This window comes from Protopterus annectens, chromosome 7.part0 (genome assembly GCF_019279795.1).
Source record: "Protopterus annectens isolate FY-2018-M chromosome 7.part0, PAN1.0, whole genome shotgun sequence".
NCBI classification, from domain to species: domain Eukaryota; kingdom Metazoa; phylum Chordata; order Ceratodontiformes; family Protopteridae; genus Protopterus; species Protopterus annectens.
In genome coordinates, this window is record NC_056739.1 from 1,993,334,910 (window position 1) to 1,993,348,361 (window position 13,452).

Below are 13,452 nucleotides of genomic sequence, written 5' to 3' on the forward strand. Positions count from 1 at the left end.
ATGAGGGCTTTGAATTGCCAGTTTCATATGCTGAAGTACCAGAATTTTCTCCTAAGTCAGTTAAAATCTAAGGTAGATGCTTTGGCAGAGGACATTGAGTGTAAGGAATTGCAGGATTTAGTTCATGCCTCTGATCAGGTGGGTAAGCATTCTTTGCAGTGTGGTTTTGATGCTCTTCAGGCCTCTTCCAGGGTGGCTGCCACTGGATCAGTTATTCGTAGGCACGCCTGGCTTAAGGATCAGAACTTGTCTGAGCATGTTAAAGCTCGAATTTTGGATGCTCCCCTTCAGTCTGAAGTTCTGTTTGGTTCTCCTGTGGAGTCAGTTTTGAAGAAAATGGAAGACAAAGCTAAGTCTATGCAAACAGTTAAGGATTTTTTACAGGTGCAGCCCCTAAGTTTAGCAGAAATTGGCCTACTAAGGGATGGGCTTATCCTTCTTCTGATTTACAGTCTAGGGGCAGATCTAGACGTGGTAGGGGCAGAGCTCATGCTCAGGGTTCTTTCAGGCCTAGGACTTGGAGTTCCCCTGCACAATCTTCAGGTGAGGGCAGGGGTCAGCCTTTTCGTAAACAGACCCAATGACCTGTATCTCCAGCTGCCAGATCCCTCCTGTCTGGCAGCACCTCTGGGAGGAAAGTTGGCACTTTTCAGGCAAAATTGGCTTTTAGTCACTCAGGACAAATGGGTGTTGGACATTATAGATTGAGGCTACAAGTTTTATTTTCACACCTTGCCTCCTTTCAAAGGCATGCCAGACGTTCCTTCTCAGCAAAAGGTGGAGGCTCACAAACAGATTTCTTTACTTCTAAAAATGGGGGCTATCCAGGAGGTCCCTCCGTCAGACGTAGGCCTAGGATTTTATTCTCGCCTGTTTCTTGTACCAAAGAAAGGAAACACTTGGAGGCCATTTCTGGATTTGTCCATTCTCAACACATACCTGGACATTCCAAAATTCAAGATGTTAACTTTGCAACAACTTCTGCCTCTATTAGGCAAAGATCACTGGATGGTAACTCTGGATCTCAAAGAGGCTTATCCACATTCCTATCAGGCCCAGCTGCAGGAGGTTCCTGCGTTTTCGGGCTGGGACTTTACATTATCAGTTCTCTGCATTGCCCTTTGGCTTATCTACTGCGCCCAGGGTGTTCACAAAGGTCCTGGCACCGGTGATAGCCTTCTTAAGGTTAAGGGGAATACAAATTTATCCTTATTTGGACGATTGCCTGATTCTGGCTCAAGACAGAGTCAAGTTACTTCACCATCTACAGTATGTTATGGCAGTGTTAAGGTGCCTAGGGTATTCTGTGAATGAAACAAAGTCCAGTCTAGTACCCTCTCAGGACATGTGCTTTCTGGGTGTGAGACTGAATACAGCCTCTCAGATGGCATTTTTGACCCCGGACAAACAAAGAAATCTTACCCTTTACTTCCAACAATTGTCTCTACGGTCCAGGCTGACTGCAAGGATAGTCCTTCAAGCCTTGGGGTTCATGGCATCTTGTATTCTGGTGCTTCCCAATGCCAAACTGCATATGAGGAAGCTACAATGGTATCTCAAAAGCGTATGGACTCAACACTGCCACGATTTGGACACTCATTCAGATAATACCTTGCATCCAAAGGGAATTTTTGTGGTGGGCTCAGGAATGTCACCTAAACAAGGGACTCTCTGTGACCCGACCAGAGGCGAGTCAGATCTTAACGACAGATGCCTCAGACATGGCTTGGGGAGCACACTTCAATGGAAAATGGGTTCAAGACACGTGGCCTGCCAGACTACAACATTTGCATATCAACATGAAGGAGATGTTAGCAGTCCAATTTGCGTTGATGGCTTTCAAGGATCTACTTCACCCAGGACAAGTGTTGGTTCAGACAGACAACACAACAGTCATGTGGTACATCAACAAGCAGGGGGGAACCCATTCGTACCCTCTTTGCAGACAAGCTATGATTTTGTGGGAGACTGCTCTCAGTTTGCACCTCACTCTTCAGGCAAGGTTTCTGCCAGGAGCACAGAACTCCTTAGCAGATGTTTTGAGCAGACAGATGGTGGATCCCCACGAGTGGAAATTGGATCCTCATGTTTTTCAACAGTTGACGGTGGCTTGGGGGACTCCAGACATAGATCTGTTCGCTTCTCCACTGAATTACCAACTGCCAAAGTTTTGCACAAAGCTGTTTCACCCAAAAGCTTGGAAAGTGGATGCTCTATCATTCAGTTGGAACAACCTTCACGTTTATGCCTTTCCTCCTCTGCCTCTCCTTCCCAAGGTGCTCCTGAAGGTCAGGTAGGACAAGCCTTGCATGATTCTGATAGCTCCAGATTGGCCACGGCAACACTGGTACCCTCTGCTGAGGAGTTTAGTACGGGAGCCTCCTTGGCCTTTGCCATTAATTCCACACCTTTTGTCCCAGGCAAGCAATCATTTCCGCAATGTCAGGATTCAGTCCCTGCAGCTGACAGCCTGGCGTATTCTGTTTTAGACCCTGGGGGGTTGCAGCTTCCTCAACAAGTTTTGAATGTCATTTTGGAGGCCAGACGGCCTAGTACAAGGAAAGTTTATGCTGATAAATGGAGGAGATTTTTTCTTTGGAGCAAAACAAAGAGCTTTGATGTTTCAGTGCCTAATTTGAGTGTTTCACTTCAGTATCTTACAGAATTATTAGACAAGGGTTTGTCTTTCTCCTCTGTAAAGGTTCATGCTGCAGCCATTTCTGCTCACTATGACTGTGACCCACCATTATTCTCTCATCCTTTTTTCAAGCAATTTCTTAGAGGGGCAAAGAACATAAGACCCCACGAGAGCTCCTACTCCTTCCTGGGATCTCAATTTTGTGTTGGAAAAGCTCACTTTACCTCCTTTTGAACCTGCAGCTACTTCAGAGTTGAAGTTTTTGTCTTGGAAGACTGCTTTTTTGTTGGCCATTACGTCTGCTAGAAGGGTATCTGAATTACAGGCTCTAATGGCAGTTGAACCCTTCCTGATATTTCATAAGGATAGGGTCTCCCTACGTACTAATCCTACTTTTATGCCTAAAGTTGTTTCTAATGTGGGCTTAAACCAATCTATTCATTTGCCTACATTTTATGCTGATCCCCAAAATAAAGGGGAAAAAATTTTGCATTCTTTGGATATTCACAGGCAGTTACGTTATTATTTGAGCAGAACTAAAGGGTTCAGACAGTCCCAACAGTTATTTATTTCTTTTGCCTTGGGTTCTCAAGGAAAACCTGTTTCAAAACAAACTATTTCTAAGTGGATTGGCCATTGTATTGCTTTTTGTTATTCTCATCATGGTAAGGAGGTTCCGGCTGGAATCAGACCTCATTCCACTAGGGCTACTGCCACTTCTACTGCTTTTTTAAGGGGAGTAGCTACTAAGGATATTTTGGAGGCAGCTACCTGGAGTTCAGTGCACACTTTTTCTAAACATTACCATCTCCCTCTTTATTCCAAATCTAGGGCTGGGTTTGCCACTGCAGTTTTACAGGGCATGTTAGCAGCTCCTAATGCTTTCTGAAGTCATACTGCAAGGCACCACCAGATGAATGCAGACAGTGAAAATGTGACTTCATTATCACCCCAAACACATGTTTAATAATGTTCCTTGTTTGTAGCTGGGTACAATGTACCTTTGGTCTGTTTGAGTTTGTGGATTTCTTATGGGTGTTATGAGCCAGAGTTCCAGGGCATATCCAGCATCACTGAATGATACCCTTATGGCAAGTCACCTCTCGCAAAAGATTGGTATAGGTCACAGGTGTGTTATATGTGGGAGTTGTGATAGTGATAACTACCTGGGTGGTGTACACAGACATTGTAAATAATACCCTGTGTATTACAGACCTAACTGGCAGTTAATGGAGTGATAAGCTTTGCGGGTTACTTAACTGCCTTCTCAGTGCACCAGGTGAGACCTGGCCCCCACTATCTCAGGAAAATGGGCTGTGTCATAGAAATACTGCATGATGATGGTTTTCTTTTCATTGATATGTGGGAACCATGAATACTGCCCCACATGCTTAAGCATGGCATCGAGAAAGGGATGGAATATTCTTGAGGCAGATGTTTGAGATACTCCTACTGTCTTCCCAGTGGGTCACTGAAAGGTCCCTGTAGCTAAAATACATAAAGCCACACATACTTTAGTATCCACTGGGATAGGTACTGCATGACAGCCATGGAGCTATAGATGAGGCCTATACATGTCTACATTTTCTTGGATGATATCCCTGTCTATATGATACCAGTTCACAATGTTGGTGTCGTGGAATACATGAAATGTTAAGTGTGGTTAGATGATCCAGTACCTCCAGAGGTTGCTGCAGGACAAGTCAACTGCAATAAAAGGCTCTTGCAAATAAACATTTGCTAATGCGACAGCAGCCGCTAACATTTTTGAGCACTTTTTGCCCCCCATGCATCCTTGTATGGCACCCTGCCCCAGGGCCAATTGTCCATCACTGGGTCTGCCAGCCTTTCCTAACATCTCCAGACTTTCTTCATTACAGGCTGGCACCAACATGGATACTAAGGATGCCCTGGGGGGTTTGTCCATCCTACTATCAATCGGGAATATTTTTCTTTTGTGGCCTATCCTGTTGCTCTCTCCTTCAGCTGTGGTAGTATGGTTTGACCCAAGAAGCAGGCATGCAGTGGGGACATGCGGAGTATCACCAGCCTCAGGAGCAGCTCAGCCAGAACCACCACCCTTTTCCCTCTTTAGACTATGCCCATCGATGCATGATGTCTGTAGCCCCACACCTTCCCCCACATGATGGGCATGTCCAGCCTCTGTGCCTCTCAGTCAGTCACCTGAGCTTTTAATAGAATCTAGGTTGGCTGGGCTGCAGTCAGGGCTTTATCCATTTACACCACTGATGCGCCAACCCCTAACATTCTTTAGTGATTCCCTTAGTATGAACATGAGCAGTTCATCCTAAGGTGCGCAGCAGGCTCAGTACTGTTGCATAGCATTTATATGTTTATGAATTGCTCCGCCATCTTATTTTGTCTAATTAGCATTACCTCCAGGATGTTCACTGTAATGTTGTTGCTTATCACCATGTCATTGTATAGGTATTAGCATAAACCATACCCAACTTGCTGCTTGGCCTGCCTGACTTGCTGAATCTGTGTTTCTAAATCATACAGATCTTGTGCATGGACACTTGTTGGGCAGATTCCCTTAGTGTGATATGGGAAAGTTTTCTGAATCTGGATGGTAGAGTCACTAGTGTTTTTCACGATAAATTATGGGATCCAGTGTCAAACACTTTTGTTACCTCTAAGAATAGGGAAGTGGTGAGTTGTCTCTCATTCCTGTCTTTGTTTATTATATTTAGGAATGCAAGCAGTGGAGTTTTAGTAGTATATCCAAGGCAAAAGTTATGTTGTTTTGGGAGAGTAGATTATATTTATGAGATAGCCTAGGATCCGCTTAAGTGTACATCTTTTCAGCATTTTACTGGTGGTAGTTTGGCTCTTGGTTTATAGTTTGACAGTTGTGTTGAAATTCCACCTTTGTGGAGAAGGCTTGTATATCAGATGTAATGTGATCCTATCTCGCCTACATTCTCTACAGACAGGTTCGGAGCCGATCCTCTGCTCCGACTCGGCCGCTATACAATAGAACGCAGTCTCTTATTGGCTGAGTTACCTCGTATCCCAGGATGCACCACTACTGTTTCCCCAGATCTCGTTTGCCGCTTCTGAAGCATAGACGTGGTCTCGGACTTGGCTGAGCTAAGTGCCTCTTAGTGAGATTATTTTCTGTCTAGTTTTGTGCTAAAACTTACCCAAAAGCTGTTTTAACAGCTACTTGTTGTGTGACTGTGTATTTAAAGTTTTTTGTGGTAAAATTGTATTTTTTGTGGTAAGTGATCCCGTTTAAGTTAGAGGGGCCTTGCCCTATCCTAGGCGTTTTAGTTAGAGTCTAGGCTGTCTTTTGTGTAGTTTTTGAAGTTTAGTGTGTTTGAAGTTAGAATAGCCATGTCGAAGGAACATAGACCATCAGGTTTTAAAAAAATGTTCCAAATGTAATTATAAAATGTCCATTACGGACGACCATTCATTGTGTGTCTACTGTCTGGGCCCGAAGCACCTCCAGGAATCCTGTAGTGTTTGCCACGCTTTTTCCTCTTGCGTCCTCCAAGAGAGGAAAAATAAGTTAATTTTGAAAGGGCTTATTACCCCTTCCTTTGAGGAAGCCCTATCTTCTTCTTCTTCCCCTTCGAGGAAGAAAAAGTCTTCGATTCCGACCAGCCCGTCGGATCCGGCAGCTAAAAAGTCACGGCAGGCTTCTCCGTCGGCTCCACGGACTTCGGAGCCGAGGGCGGAACGGTCTGCCTCGATGTCTCCAGCCTTGACTCCTCTGGCTTCAGAGTCGAGAGCTCGGGCGTCGAGAGGCGAGTCATCTCCATCGGCTCCACTGCCTTCGGAGCCGATGAAGGTTGCCCGCTCAGACTCTTCCCCTTCGGTGCCGAAGTCCACATCGGCTCCGAGGGAAATTGCAGTGGTAGTGGAATCTCCCTCAGCGCCGATACTTCTCGAACCCATACGGAGCCGGGCCCCCAGTCTTTCGGAGCCGGCGGAGAAGTCGACTCGGACCCGGTCGGTCTCTTCTCGGTCGTCGAGGATGTCTGATTCGGATTTAGACAGGGTGCTTCAAAGGCTTTTTCAGTCTCTGGTCTTTGCAAAATTGATCTCGGCTCCAGCCCAGTCGGCTCCGGAGCCGATTTCCCATCCTGCTATCTCGGTTCCTCCTCCAACAGCTTCGGCGCCGTTGGAGTCAGTGTTGGTGGAGCCGGTGGAGGTTGTCGGGTCGGTTCCGACCCTAACTCCAACCCGCCCTTGGGTCGGGTTCGCACGGACCTCCTCTGTCGGCCCTGGGGGGGACGCTTCGGGACCGATCCTTTCGGTTCCGAGCCACCCTCTCGGTGCGTCGGCTGCGGGAGTTCCGACTGCTGTTGTGGCCTTGGGGGTTGAACCATCCCAGGACTCTGGGGGTCCCGCCTTCAAGGCCATGAGGAGTGCCTTGGCCAAATCCTCTCTGGCCACTTCTACCATCTCACCATCACCTTCCCTTGGCACGGAGACTGGCTCCTTTGCAATCCCCCTGTCTCACAACAGCGGAGCCCTTGGGCCTGAGGTTACACCCATTGGGGGTTCCCTTCTTCCTGGAGGACCCTCCGAAACGCTTTCGGAGGAACCTCCGAGGAAGAAACAGTGTAAGAGGAAGCACGTCGACTCCCCTGATGAGTCTCTCACCTCGGATACCGACCTCGATGATGCGGAAGGGTCCCCCAAGTCGTCCTCGGATGATGTATCCTTTGCAGACATCTTGGAGATCCTTAAGCAACGAGGCGACTGGCAGTCCAAACCCCCTTCTGCTGAGGAGTCGGTTTTCCTCAAGGCCTTCGGGGCTCAGCCCTCCGCCTCCTGGGTGTCTCCGCCCTTCAATGAGCTTCTGGATTTGATCTCTCGAAGGGCGTGGGAACACCCGGATTCTGTTGAACCGGTGCCAGCTCACCCCAATAAATTCCTTTCGGCTCCCCCTGATAAGGACTTTCTTTCGAAAGGTGTGGCTGTAGATGCCTTGGTGGTGGCATCTGCCACCCAGCAAGATGTGGCAGAGGCTTCAACGTCCGTCCATCCTCCTAATAAGGAGTCTAGGAGCATGGATCGGTACGGGAAGCGTACCCTTTCTTCAGCGACCTTTACATTAAGGTCTCTGAACTACTTGACGCATTTCACAAGACTGCAGAGGGATCTGGTCAAGGAGCTTTCAGATACCCTCTCCGGTAACTTACCTGAGCAGTTGGCCCAGACGGTTAACTCCCAGTTGGCTACCCTGTCCTTGTTATTCAACTCGTCCATGAGGCTCATTTCTTATGCAGCCGAAGGAGCGAGCAGAGCGGCGGGAACAGGTGTTGCTCTACGGAGACAAGCCTGGCTACGCCTGTGTCACTTTGCGGAGGCCTTTAAGTCTTCCTTTGCCGACGCCCCCTTTGATGGGTCCTCACTGTTTGGACCCAAGGTAAAGGACACTTTGACTCGCTGCGAACAGGAGGGTAAGAATTTAACTGCCGTAGGGGCCCGGTTTTCCACTCCCTTCAGACCTTATCCCAAGACTCGAAGAGGAGGGAAAATGTGGTTCCGTAAGTCTCAAAAGCCTTACTCGTCGCAGCAGAGCGATTCCCCTTCTAGAGGCAGAGGAGGGGGAAATTTTTCAGGGAGACGCCGTCCCAGAGGCGGCGGAGGCCCCCCGCAACACTGGAGACCGCGAGTCCTTTCGTGGCTCCTCCTCCTTCCAGCATCTCTGAAGGAGTACCCGACTGTGCAGCTCCGGTGCCAGTCGGGGGTCGTTTTTCGAGACACCTAAAGGCCTGGGAAAATATCACTCAGGACCAATGGGTGCTCCGAATCATCGCCGGAGTTTACACCATTCCCTTCTCTCAACCCCCCCCCCCACCATCCCAAAGAATCCCAGACCCACCACCCAGTCAATGGGATCATGCAACCAGCGAAATATCGAAGCTGCTTCAAAAAGGAGTCATCCAACCTGTCCCTGCAGATCAGGCCGGATCAGGGACTTACTCAAGATTCTTTTTGGTACCAAAAAAGACCGGGGACTTGAGGCCCATTTTGGATCTCAGCAACTTAAACCGATTAGTGAAAAAGTCCAAATTCCGGATGGTCACCTTGCAATCCATTCTCCCGCTTTTGGAGAACGGTGTTTGGATGTGCTCCATAGATCTCAAAGACGCCTATTATCACATTCTGATAGATCAGGCGTCGAGGAGACACTTGCGCTTCAGCCTAGGAGACAGTCATTTCCAGTTCCGTGCACTGCCCTTTGGTCTCACCACAGCCCCCAGGGTGTTCACCAAATGTTTGGCGGTGGTGACTGCTCACCTGAGAAGTCTAGGATTCCAGGTGTTTCCATACCTAGACGACTGGCTCCTAACTGCCACCTCCAGGCATCTACTCTTGAAAACTCTAGCAGCCACTATCTCTCTAGGCAATTCCTTAGGAATCACCTTCAATTGGACAAAATCTGTATTGCTGCCATCTCAGCGTATTCTGTTTATTGGTGCAGAAATAGACTCAAGGCAGATGCGAGTCTATCTTCCTGCGGAAAGGATAGCAACGCTGCAGTCTCAGGTTCAGGCATTACTCCTCAGACGTCGTGCTCCAGCGAGAATGGTCCTGCAGCTGTTGGGTTCCATGTCAGCCACCATTCTTCTGGTCCCCTTGGCAAGATTGCATATGAGGATACTCCAGTGGCTCCTATCAGTCCAGTGGTCTTATCAAGACCTTCCCCTCAGTCACCACATATTGATCACAGAGACGTGCAAACAGGATCTTCATTGGTGGCTTCTTTCCTCCAACCTGAATCTAGGGCGACCCTTCGTTCCCCCATTCCCCTCGGCCACGTTGACTACGGACGCCTCCCAGACAGGGTGGGGGGACATTATCTGGACAGGTCGGTCCAAGGCACGTGGCACACCGACGAGAGTCTTCTCCACATCAATATCCTGGAAATGAGGGCGGTGCTTTTAACGTTGCAAGCACTGCACGATCACCTCCCCCAGGGTACAATTGCCATTCAGTCCGACAACATGTCGGTAGTCTGGTACTTAAACAAGCAAGGAGGGACCAGGTCTTACCCCCTTTGCAGAGAGGCCATGAAGGTATGGGATTGGGCGATTGCTACCAAACGTTTCCTAGTGGCAACACACATTCCGGGGAGATCCAACGTGATAGCCGACAGACTGAGCAGAACTATTCTCTCCCCTCACGAGTGGTCCTCGAACGACAGAGTGGTAGCACAGATTTTCACGAGATGGGGAACTCCTTGTTGCGATCTCTTCGCAACTCCCCTCAACGCGAAATGCCAGCAGTTCTTCTCTCTCACCCCAGTTCCGGGGGAGATCCCCAAGGATGCTCTAGTCCAAGTTTGGCCCCCTGGTCTGCTATACGCTTTTCCACCGGTTCCCCTTCTCCCCAAGGTGATTCAGAAGGCGATTCGCTTGGAAAGCAAAATGATTCTAATCGCCCCATACTGGCCTCGTCAAGTCTGGTTCCCCTTTCTTCACAAATATGCATTGGAGGGTCCCTGGTTCCTGGACCAAATTCCGGACCTCTTGACGCATCAGTCAGGACAGCTCCATCAGTCTCTCCATTCATTGAAGTTAGCAGCTTGGCTACTCCTCTTCCGACCATAGTTAGGAGCCATTCTTTCGACCCTGAAGTCATGCATATTTTGTCCTCAGCCCACAAGAATTCTACTAAAAAGAGGTATAGCAATAAATGGAAGAGGTTTGCTATTTGGGCCCAACTCCGAGGATTAGACCCTATGACAGCCTCGGTGTCAGAGGTTCTGAAGTTTTTAGCTTCCCTGTTCAACCAAGGTTGTTCGGTGTCTACCATCAAAGTTCAATTGGCTGCTATTTCCAATTTTCACGAGAGCGTAGAACCACCTTTAATGAGCAACAAGTTGTGCAAAGCTTTTATTAAAGGAGCTTGGCTTCTACGGCCCCCTATATCTCATCCTGCACCACCGTGGGACCTTAACGTGGTGTTAGGTGCATTAACCTCATCTCCCTTTGAGCCGGCAGCAACCTGTGACTTAAAATTTCTTTCTTGGAAGACTGCTCTTCTAGTTGCTATTACATCAGCCAGGCGAGTTTCAGAACTTCAAGTCCTATGTGTCAAACCACCATACCTGGTATTTCACAAGGATAGAGTATCTCTTAGACCAAACCCATCCTTTATACCAAAGGTTTGTTCTAACTTTTGTTTGCAACAATCACTGGAATTACCGTTTTTTTCCCTAAGTATTCAAACAGAGCTGAATATACCTTTCACAGCTTAGACGTGCACAGACAATTACGTTTCTATTTGGATAGGACACACCAAGCACGAAAATCAGATCAACTGTTTGTGTCCTTTTCGGATAGTAAATTAGGCAAAGCCGTCACAAAAGTCACTATTGCCAAGTGGATCAGAGACTATCAGTCATATTTATCTCATTTCAAATAAGGAGCTTATAGTTCCAGTGAAAGCTCATTCTACCAGGGCTATGGCCACTTCGGCAGCCTTTCATTCCAAACTCTCTATTAGTGACATTTGTGCGGCTGCTACGTGGTCTTCTCTACACACCTTTATTTCTCACTACAAATTGGATGTGGCATCTAGGGGTCGAGCTTCCTTCGGTTCCACGGTTCTCAGGAGCGTTTTCCAGTGAGCCACCCAGGAATTAGGTGCTAGGGACGCTGTCCCATCTGTAGAGAATGTAGGCGAGATAGGATCACATTACATCTTTTAGTTATGTACTTACCATAACTTTAGATGTATGGGATCCATCTCGCCTACATTCCTAATAACCCACCCTCCTTCCCCCTGCCTCGTAGACCAGAAGAGACCGGATGATCTGAATTCAACTTCTTCCTCTCTTGAAACACCTGGCAATGTTATAACAACAGTCTATGTGTGTGTGCATGTGTGCGGACAAACAAGATCTGGGGAAGCAGTAGCGGTGCATCCTGGGATACGAGGTAACTCAGCCAATAAGAGACTGCGTTCTATTGTATAGCGGCCGAGTCGGAGCCGAGGATCGGCTCCGAACCCATCTGTAGAGAATGTAGGCGAGATGGATCCCATACATCTAAAGTTATAGTAAGTACATAACTAAAAGTTTTCCTTAGTTTTCCTGTTTATAAGGATAATTACAATGTAGGCTGTTCTTCTTGCATGCCATAGGTATTCACATGGCACAATATCTGGTGCTAAAGTGATATGATTATTTTTAAGTAATTTTTTGATGTTTTCTACAGAGACTTGTGGAGTTTGAAATTATAGACTCAAAAGCAAACAAGCAAACTGGTAATCCAACGAACAAAACTGAAGCAAACAAGGCAACACTCGACAGGTGAACAAAGCATAAACTCCAATATTGATGATCAAGTTTAATGGTAAAGCGCTTTTCGTTTGACAAAATGCTCAAACTTCATCAGACAAACCATGTTCTCTACTCAAGTAGATTAAATACTAATACTAATTTACCAATCAGTTATGTAAATTAAACAATTAAAATCAACAAAACATAAAACACATTTAAGAACAGCATACGCTTTAACAACACCACCTTCAACTGCAACATAAACTATTTTTAAAATACAAATGAATAAAAAACTTCCTAATATAAGTAATAAAAACATTATAAGCTAAAAATATCAAAATTAAATCAATATATAACTATCGTAATAAACATTTAAGCTTTAGTTTACTAGTAATAGAGCAACATTCATTTAGACCAGGAGCATTGTAAGCATTTAGTCTCACCTGCCACAACAGTTCAAGTTCTTCAACTTCAGTGGAGTAAGACCACCCCTAAATTCTTCGCTAACCTGGTCTATGACTAAGAACTTGAACTTGTGGTCAGGATGAGAAATTATATGCTTAGCTAAAGCATTTTCAGATTTATTCTTTCGAATTGCATAAATATGCTTATATAGGTGATCACGGAGTCGCCTCTCCGTCTTTCCTATGTAAAACGATGGACAAGCCTGACATTGGACATATTGACAGTAATTACAAGATTGACACTTATACATGCCAACTGTTCTAAGGTAAGTACGCTGACGTTGTTCAAGTAATACTTTAAGATTTTTTGCTTTTTTGTAAATTACCATAGGTTTATCACCCACCTTGTTAGAAATACTAGTGTCACCCTTAAATATAGCCCAATTTTTACAAATGATGTTAAAACAAGCGTAGCTATTAACATAGTAAGTTGTTACAAATGATGGTACTTTATGCAAAGGGTCACAGTTTAAGCCATGGTCATCAGTAGTAGAGTTGTCAATGTTATTATCGTGCTGTAAATTTTCATTATCCAAAATAGGTCTGTAATAGCGTTTAGACCGTTTATTCATTACTTCTTCTACAAGTTCATTGACCATGCTTTCAGGGTAGCCTCGGTGAAAAAACATGTTCTTTAACAACAAACATTCATCCTGAAAATCTTTGTCAAGAGTGTTAATTCTGGCTGCCCTGACCAACTGACCCTTAACCACCGCCCGCTTTTGGTGATAAGGGTGGCAGCTTGAATAGTGTAAAAAAGCATTAGAATATGTACTTTTTCTGTGTATTTTGGCTATGTATTTCTGAAGTAAAGGGTCTTTGGGTAACAAAATATCTAAATATGCTATACACTCAGTGCCAAATGTTGATGTGAACTTCAGAAATTGAGTAGTGTCATTAAAGCAATCAACTATCATGTCATTAATTTCTCTGTCACCATTGAGCAGGATGCAAATGTCATCTAGATATCGAGTATAAAAAATTATTCTATCTTTGTGCTCAAAATTTGACAGTACAAACAAATGTTCCCAACGTGCCATCACCAAATTGGCTATACTGGCTCCACAGGGGGAGCC

General features: G+C 46.1%; 1 protein-coding gene across 2 annotated transcripts in view; it reads left to right on the plus strand.

The window, feature by feature from the left end:
- The window catches only part of LOC122807290 (host cell factor 1-like), a 3,131,707-nt gene that overhangs the window by 2,654,899 nt on the left and 463,356 nt on the right, over positions 1-13,452 (plus strand). The window lies entirely within an intron of this gene.